This window comes from Sorghum bicolor, chromosome 2, assembly GCF_000003195.3.
Source record: "Sorghum bicolor cultivar BTx623 chromosome 2, Sorghum_bicolor_NCBIv3, whole genome shotgun sequence".
NCBI classification, from domain to species: domain Eukaryota; kingdom Viridiplantae; phylum Streptophyta; class Magnoliopsida; order Poales; family Poaceae; genus Sorghum; species Sorghum bicolor.
Window position 1 is genome coordinate 396,822 of NC_012871.2, and position 8,546 is coordinate 405,367.

Genomic DNA, 8,546 nt, shown 5'->3' on the forward strand with positions numbered 1-8,546 from the left:
TCGCCTGTCCTTGCCCAATGGTGCCTCAAACTCTCACTGCATGTGTCTAGCGTGCGTGTAAGGACCTTGATGTCGCCTAGAGGGGGGGTGAATAGGCGTATCTAAAAAACCTGAAACTCAAAACTCAAGTTGCGGAAGTTAAATGCCTGGTGGAAGACAGCCAGTACTACCGACGCAACTGTTGGTACTACCGACGCTCTAAGAGAGCTGCAAAATCAGAGTATTTTGAGTTTTGATTTCAGATCTGAGAGTTACCCCACTCTCCTAGATGTAGTAGAGGATGATGTTGAAGTTCCCTTGGCTTGGTTCTTCTCCAAAACATAGATCGGCCCTTGTTCACCTATGAACGGGGTAGATAGGAAGAACACAAAGAACACAAGAACAAGGGTAGTCGAAGATACCTCCACAGCAAGACAAGATATTTATCCCGTGGTTCAGCTCGCCACCAAGGCTTGCCTATGTCCACGTTGTTGAGGAAGCCACACAGGCTTTTCGGGTCTCTTTCAACCCTATCCTCGTTCTCAAGTCAAGAGAGCAATCCCTTGAGATGAGGGGTGATTTCACTAGATGATTTGAGTGATTACAAACCTCCCGAGGCTACCACATGAGTAAGAAGCTCCACAGGCAACGCCTAGCCGGCTAGGAGCCTTGCTCCAAGAGTAACAAACACAAATCCAACCGGCTTGACGAAGAAATCAAGTGCTCAAGCTTTGCTTTGATGTTTCTCTCACCAAGAATCCTTCTCTCCCTCAATCCCTTGCAAGATTTGAAGTTAGGAGCAAAGGGGATACAAGAGAGGAGCTTTTGGGAGCTAGAGAGGTGCCTTGGCTGAAGGTTTGGTCGAGTGGAAGAGTGAGCCAACGGTTAGAATGAGGGGAAAGCTATTTATACATGGGTTCTGAACAACTGCCGGTACCACCGGGGCAACCACCGGTACCACCGGCTACCTCAGATCTAACGGTAAGAAGTCTCTATGATTTGCGAGAAATAAGCCTACCGGTACCACCAGACTTTTGTCGGTACTACTGACCATTGCCGGTACCACCGGTGGAAGGCCGGTACCACCGGCAGTTCAAATCTCCGCAACCAAAGTCAGCGCAGATTTGGCCTGCCGGTACTACCGGCGTTTCACACCGGTACTACTGGTGCTGGCCGGTACCACCGGCCCGAGCCAGGTACTACCGGTAGTTCATTTTCTCGCAAAACTCAGGAGAAAGGGCTGGCACTGCCGGTACCACCGGCCCTGAGAGTTGGTACTACCGGGTCACCCTGGCAGAGAAGAAATTTTCTAGATGTTTGTGCGTGCAAGTGTTAGAGTGTCTCTCTTTTGATTTAGTTTTAATACTTGAGCACTCTATCTTCCTCAAACCAACTAAATTTGCATCCCTCTTTATAGTGCGGCAAATCCTAAACTCAAGATCAAAAGTATATAACCATTTTAACCACTTGAGTCTTCAATGTCTTCATATGCCACTTCTTCTCAATACCACTTCATCAAGGATGCAATTAACTTTGTCTCCTCTCTTTGAGTAAATATAGCTTGAGCATGTGACTTGAATCATTTCAACATATATGAGTTCAATCCATGACTTCAAGTCACTTTGATAAAAGATTTGATCCTCAACACAATATGACTCCTCATAGCTTAATTAGTACCTCGACTCAATGCAAGTACTCTCTTCTTCACCTTAGCCATGGTACCTCGGTCTACAAGCCATTGCTTGACCTTCACCTTCGCTTAGTCCCTCGAAGCCTTTTCCTTGCTATCTTCACTCTATCAAGCCATACTCAAGTCACATCATGTTAAGCATCCATTGAAAAACTGTTTCTTCAATATTGTGATTCTTGCTTGAATATCTTCTTGATATGAGCGTTGACATTAATCAAGCTTCAGTTGACACCAACACACAACTTTGGTCTTCTTTGAACTTTGTGTGAAATACCATCAAATTTGCTTTCTTGTTGAACCTTTGATACACTTAGCAAACTTTTTAGACCTTTAATTGTGTTGTCATTCAATTCACCAAAACCCAGTAAAGGGCTAGATGCACTTACAGTGCGGACCGTTCCGACACCTCGGACGACAAGCAGTCCATGCCAGCCACTTCGATTAGGTTCTGGCTTGGAATCTCCAACAACGACGATGTGGTGGTGTGATAGAGAACACCAGCCATCCTGATGAAGAAAGGTGATGGACGACATGTGCCAATGAACAGGGGTTTCTGAAAGGTCCTTGTTTGGTTTTGGTAATTGAGTGACAACTTATGTGGACTAATAGTGTTTATGTGAGATACACAAGAGATTAGTCCACAGGTGATTATGTGATGATGGAGGAGCTCATTGCATATGAGACATGACATGGAGTCATGTGACCAAGGTGGAGAAGATCAAGATGAGGCTTAGCTTGATGAACCGGTTGCAAGAGTGAAGGGCAAGTTGGAGGCTTTGAAGCGAGGGACCGCGTGTGACGGTGAAGCTTGAGCAAGACTTGGCGCCGATGGACCGAGGCAACGGTGAAGAGCAAGTGAGGTCAAGATCGATGAACCAATATGGTCACGTGATGATATGAAGTGGATCATATCATTTGGTGATTGGTTGGTGCATGTGTTGCATCAACATTGGAGGAGATGGAATGGAATGCGCAAGGCAAAGGTATAACCTAGGGCTTTTCCATTTCACCGGTCATAGGTGTGTAGAGAAGTTTATGACCGGATTTAGGATAGATGGCCGTACTATCAAGAGGGGCAAACTTGTTTGCATATCGGTCATCTAGTGCCACTTGAGCAATCTAACTTTGCATACGTGTTAAGATCGAGTGGCGTGACAAGTTGAGAGGCTAACTCCTTCGAAGAAAATATTTGTGAAAATGCTAACACACGTGCACTTGTTGGTACACACTTCATGGTGTTGGCACACTTTGAGAAGGAGGTGCAGTTTGAAGGGTTGAGAGAGGATGGGTTCCTCTCTCCCTTCCGTCGAGCTTGCGAGGCGGGATTTGGCGCTTTTCGAGAAAATGAAGTGCATATTTTCTATTGCGCCGGTGGGAAATTTAGAGAAGTCACGGGAGTGTTTCTCGCTGGCTTCTGGAGCACCGGATGCTGAGTCTGAGCGTCTGGTGCAGACCGTGCCTGGCCCAGCTAGGGTAAGGCACCGGACGATAGGCACCGGACGCTGGCTTGAGCGTCCGGTGGTGCGCGTCCGGTGTGCGGGCGTTTTGCGACCCTCTCTGCGCATGGGTCCGGTGAGCACCGGACGCTACCGGTGCTTAACGTCCGGTGACCCGCAGGTTTGTGGAACTCTCTGCGCATGAGTCCGGTGTGCACCGGACGCGTCCGGTGCTAACTTGCTCAGCGTCTGGTGCATTGCAGGTGACCGTTAGACTCTGACACGAGAAGTTCAAAAGGTGACACGTGACTGACGTTGGAGCATCAGACGCAGGTGTTGAGCGTCCGGTGCCCCTTTAAGAGCGTCCGGTGACCCCGAGTTAGACCCAGTGAGAGAGCCAACGGCTCTATTTGTTTGAGGGGTCTATAAATAGAAGTGGTGGCCGGCCTTGGCTGGTGCTGAGCACCCTTGGGACTTAGTGTGCATGCTTGGGGAGTGCTAGTAAAGCCTCTAACTCACATATTCTTGATAGTGATCATCCGATTATGTGAGTGAGCGATTCTAGTGCGTTGCATTGAGAGATTGCATCGAGTGGCACTAGGTGTTTGTGTTGCAAGCGGGTGGTGCTTGTTACTCTTGGAGGTTGCCACCTCCTAGACGGCTTGGTGGCTTGTGACTCCATCGAAGCACGTAAGGAGATTGTGCGGTGCTCCGGAGAAGAGATTGTGAGGGGTACGGTGCTCACCCCGTGGGGATCGTGAAGAGCAACTCTAGTTGAGCGAGACGTGAAGAGCGACAAGTGGTTCGGCCGGGTCAAGTGCTAGAGCTTGTGGTAAGCACTCCACGTGGGAGAGTGTGACTTGCGGGTCACCACTAGCAAGAGGACCGGCGGCAACCTTGGAGCTTGTCTCAACGGGGACGTAGCTTGGTGGCAACCAAGTGAACCTCGGGAGAAAATCATCGTGTCAACTTTGTTCTTCCCGTTGGTTTGCAAGTCCCTAACACAAGCTTGTATTTACATTTATATACTTGTGCTTGTGTAGTTGCTCTTGTAATTAGTTAGCTTGTGTAGCTTGCTAGTTACCTTCTTGCTTGTGTAGCTAGAAGTAGTTCCCTTGCGTGACTAATTTGGTTTGTGTAACCTTGTTAGTCACATTGCTTAGTTTGTGTAGCTAAGTAATTTGTGCTCTCTAATTTGGCATTGGTTGCCTTGTTATTGAGCTGGCTAGTGAGCTTAGGCTTTGTGCGCTTTGCCTCACTAGTTTGAGTAGGAGCTCCCCCGGTTTGCAAAGTACTAGCTGCATAGGTTTGTGTGACCTTGCTCCTAGAATTGGTTAGGTGAGCTCTTGCTAAGGTAGCACCTTGCTTGCTTGTTTAGGATCTTTTACAAGGTGCTAGAGAACTTAGATAGAGGGGTGTAGTCTTGGCTAGACCGATAGTTTTAATTCCGCATTTGTTTCGGTTAGCCAGTGTGATAAGTTTTAGAAAGGACTATTCACCCCCCCTCTAGTCCGCCATCTCGACCCTTCAGTTTCGACATTGGCAAACGCTCTAACTCAGATCCTAGTCATCTAAGTGATGCGCAGTAGCAGTGGTGCAAACAGCAGAGGTGGAGCCTATAACGTCCCACCTCCACGAGACCGAGCCCGCTTATTACATCTCATAGCTTTTCTAGGACATAGACTGTCCTCACATACCAACACTAGTCTTTTCTACATACTTTTCCCATACTCGTGTGCACCCCATCCCAAAATTTCTCTAAGTCAAGCACGCTTAACTTTAGAGTTGTTTGGAGCTGGGCTTCCGAAAAAGAAGTTATAACTTGTTGGTATGAGTATCCTATTAATCCTGTTAAGTCATAGGCTAGAATGTTACATCCTCACCTCATTAAGAGACTAACGTCCTCGTCGATCAACCCAAGCTAGAAATATCTCCTCTTGGCCATGTCTATGTGTCCAGCACTAGCGCATGTGCCATGTTGTATCCACACCAACCATGTGCAACTGCAACACACACGCCCATGAAACCGAGAGAGTCGGTTCTGATACTATTTTGTAACGTCTCGCCTCCATGAGGCTAAGCCCGCTTATATCTGGCAGCTTTTCTAGGACATAAACTGCCCTTACAAACCAACACCTGTCTTTTCTGCATACTTTATCCTCACTCATGTGCACCTAAAAAGTACTTTTTCATCGGTCACTCATCCCTAAATTTCTCTAAATCAAGCACGCTTAACTTTAGAGTTGTTTGGAGCTGGGCTTCTAAAAAATAAGTTACAATTTGTTGGTATGAATATCCTATTAAGCTCTAGGTCGAGATGTTATTACAGAGCAAGAGCTCGCACTTGTCGGCAAAGTTGATATATGGTATCTAGACTCGGCACTCGCGACAGCGGGCTCTATGCATGTGGAGTATCTCAATCGGTGAGACTGACCATGGAATGAATAAGAGGTGAGATCCTCTTTCTCTAATTGAACAACACAATGGTGTATGCTCGGTAATACGACATGATCACTGTAGCTAGAGTAATGAAATATAATAAAATATAAGCTCATGGGTAAATAACACAGTGATTAGAAATAGACTACTCCACATAAATGTAAGGTGACGTCGGATTAGCTAGAGAATAGATTCTGAGTATCTACTATCTTCTAAGTCACAATCTACTCTAGTTATCTACAAGATCATATATAGCACAAAAGACTCTTTATTCATGTATAAGAAACATCGCTAAAGTAAATCAGAACATAGCAAGACTTACTCCGCAATACAAATGCTGCCTGTCCTATCAACAGAGGGTGGACTATATAAGAATCAACGAAGTTGTCACCATCGCGAACTACCACACGACCCAGCCAATATGATACATTTGCAGGTAAATAATATCTAAGCACCACGCCCACATATGATCTACCACTTAGCTCCCTCGAGTCAAGAGCTAAGCGCTTTGCATCATAACTATATCAAATATAGAACTAGAGAAAACTAAGAACTTAATAAATAGAGATACAATGCAATTAGAATAAAGTAGTAGAGAAAGATATGAAATAATACCAATCTTTATTGATGAAGATCCGAAATCCAGAGCGCTAGGATCTACTTCTCTAATTCTATCTAATCAATCCTATAGAACTTGAAGGAATTGGGAGTAGCTAGTTCTAATTCTCTGTGGGAGAGAAATTCCTAAACCCTAACTTTGATGGCTTCCTCTGATAATGATTTCTCCTCTTCCCCTGGGGTGGAGAGGTCTTGCTTATATAGCCCCCTCAGATGAATTTGGGCCGTCGGATCAAACCGACATTAATCGCACGGTTATTCTTGAAGATTAAAGGAGGTGGAGCACGATCCAGGAGACGAAGCCTGATTGGCTGCTGCAGGTGGGCGGGCGCCCAAGGGGGTTGGGCGGGCGCCCTGCCCCCAGGCCCGTTCGGCCTCCCGTTCGTTCTCGTGGCTTCTGGACTCTTCTAGATTAAGGAAAATTGCACGGCACGTAATTATCTCATTGTAAACCTGACATGTGGGTCTTCTCTCCATATTTTCTGATAACCCCATGCAGAAATAGACAAACACCAAAACTCGTGGAATTCTATTAGATAAAACCCTAATTCTAGATGTTTGGTGCATATTAATCCTTTTCCATGTTTAGTTGATGGTTAAATTTAGTACTTAAGGACCGTCAGCAGTAGTAACCATCTATACCCTTGGCCAACTACTCCAAACCCTAACTCTATAGTGGGGGCTGCCGCCGGCTTAATGTCGGGTTTTCTTGGTGGCATGCGATGAACCTCCGCCCTCTTGGATGATGGTTCACCTCTCGTTTGTAACTGTGCAATCCCTCGAGTGGTCCGTGGCCTCTAGATCAAGCCTCATGCGAATATACCTAGAAAGAAATACCCTTGCCGACAGGGGGTCATCGTCAATCCGCAAGGGTCAAGGGTCATGCAGGGTTCGAGTTGTGGTCGCCTTCCCCCAACAATCACCCCCTCTAGTTGCCTACTCAGTCATTTAGTTTTTGAATTAACCATTGACGAAGAAACAGAAGAGATTGAAGATGTGGGTGAGGTTATATGACGAGCATGCAAACACAGTGCCTGAGCTCAATGCTATCTAGACATGTCAGTAGGAGGTGGAGTAGGAAACAGGAGGTCATGTGCTGATAATGGGGTAGACTAGAAAGATTAGGGACATAAATGCAATAAACGCGCGAGCTTACAGACAAGCATGAGTATTCGGACAAGTGTAGTAGGATAGGGTATCAAAACAGCCCTACAAAATCATATAGGGTCATTTGAATATTATCGCATGCTTTAATAGTAAAAAGAGTAGCTTTTGTTGATCTAGATAAGATACAAAATGATAGCGCTGCCTAGATAACTAGAGAGGGCGTGGACAAGGGTCGTGCTGTGGATGATAATGCTCCCTTCATTCCTTTTTATCTATCGTTCTTGTAAAATTAAATATACTCAATTTTAATCAAATATATAAAAAATTTTACTTTATAATATATAATTAGTATTATTAGATAGATTATTAAATTTATTTTACATTAAATTTATTTAGAGATATAAATATTATTAATGTTTTTTACAAACCTAATTAAAGTTGACGTGTTTTCTATAACGACAACTAAAAGGAGACATACCGAAGTACTAGCTTGTATCACTAGTAGATAAATCCTATGGGTTTCAATTTTAATTCCTTTTTGATTTGACGTGCGATTGATCGAGCTGACGATGAACCGATCGGCGACGTTAAATTCGATCGTCCTGTGGCGGCCGGAGAGCTAAGCAAAGCCATCGATGGAGATGGAGACAATAATATAAATTGCTTGGCAAAAGATGGATAGATTTGCACGTCAATCACGTACAGTGTGGTGACGCGCTACAACAGTGTGTTAGTGTCGTGTGATTGATGATGATGATGATTCTTTACAAATTAAAGTAGCAGTACATAGCGACTCTGCTGCTGCTGAATTTCAAAACATCCTCTGTCCTAAAATGGATATGACCTTATTTAGTTCACTTCAAAAATAAAAAACTTTTTAAAATTCTCTGTTATATCGAATATTGCAGCACATGCAAGAGCATTACATATAGACAAAAACGAAAACTAATTGCACAGTTTGTCTATAAATTACGAGATGAATCTTTTAGGCCTAATTAGTCAATGATTGGACAATATTTATAAAATAAAAACAAATGCTACAATACTCAAAATCAAAAAATTGAAACTAAACAAGGCCGGGGGTGTTTGGTTGGAGGAGTTAAAGTTTAACAGCCACTATAGCAGTTTCGTCTTATTTAGCAATTAGTATCTAATCATAGACTAATTAAATTTAAAAGATTTGTCTCCCAAATTACTCTACAGCTATATTTTTAGTTTTGTAAATAGTCTATATTTAATATTTTATACATATGTCTAAACATTCAATATGACGAACA